Here is a 1325-nt window from a genome sequence, read left to right on the forward strand (position 1 = left end):
GAGCATTTGTACCCAGAAGGCAGCAAAGGCCAAGCTGTTCCTCACGAGCTTGCAGTGCCTCCATTTCCATGTCTGACGTCTCCCCAGTAGCTGCGGCTGAACGAGGGGAGCTGCCCGGTCTCGTGTCTCTCTCTGACGAGGCTGGTAACGAAGAGGAGGCTTTCCCTCAAACGCCGCCGGGTTTGCTGGGAGCTCAGCAAACGTTTCTGAAGGTGGAGGTGAAACGACCGACGAGAAAGGGGGAGTCACCGGGTGCCTGGATGGGTTTCAAAGGGACGGGTCGGTAACAACCATCGCGCTTCCCCTCACCTGCACAACAGTGGGTTTTGAAAACGTGGATCTTTTCCGATAGTAAAAGATGACAAAAAATATTTACAATAAGGTGACATTTTTATTATTTATACAATAAAGAGACTTTTTAATGTTATTCAAAACACCTTTTTAAATACTGAAAAAGTTGGGTACACCAAAGCCGAAAAATGGCTCTGCTATACACTGCACAGCATTGGTTTAGTCCCTGTATTTGTTTTATGTACAGAAGCATCTGCAAAATGCGTTCTAAACACAATATGCACCTTACGGGTAAGTGTCATACAGGAAATAAAACTGGAAGGATACAACCTGCGTGTGCAAATTAATTAACTAACAATATAAGTGATTGCACTGAATCGATAGATTTAAAATAGAATTTTAAGTACCTTTTTGCACATAAAATGAAGCGGCTTTCAAGTTCAGTAAGTATACTGCAAAAAAACATTAAGTACATTCACGATCTATGTTAATAAAGTAGTAAATATTTCTTCATTCAGCTTTATTTACATTAATACTGTAATGAAACTGAAAAGTACAGTTAGTCATTTTAATATAGCAATCTTTTAACACATACAAAAATGACCATTTTCTGTATATAATTTAAGCTCAAAATCACAATTATCTCAAAATATTAATTACAATACAGCCATCTCCATCATAATTAAACATGTCTTTTATAAAATGGTAAAATTTTTAACAAAGTAAGTAAGTAAGCTGTTGGTTCTGAACGGGATACAGTACTCACAAGTAGAAAAACGGAACCGATGAGAGCGTTTGTTCTGCCCGGGGGTCGGGGGCAAAGCCACAGGTGCCAGCAAAGAGACAGAGAAGGCCCCAGGTGACGGAGATGAAGCCTCTTGTGCTGCAGGGCGGTGGCCGGGTTGGCGGTGCCGCGGAAAACGCCTTACAAGGGCCGTGGAAATCCGTGTGCAATGCAATGATGCCATTTGCTTCCAGAATATTTGCTGGAATTGTCCAGGAAGAGGATTGGCAAGAAGCTGCGCTTGCTTTTT

This window comes from Cariama cristata, unplaced genomic scaffold (assembly GCF_000690535.1).
Source record: "Cariama cristata isolate BGI_N322 unplaced genomic scaffold, ASM69053v1 scaffold8930, whole genome shotgun sequence".
Classification (NCBI taxonomy): domain Eukaryota; kingdom Metazoa; phylum Chordata; class Aves; order Cariamiformes; family Cariamidae; genus Cariama; species Cariama cristata.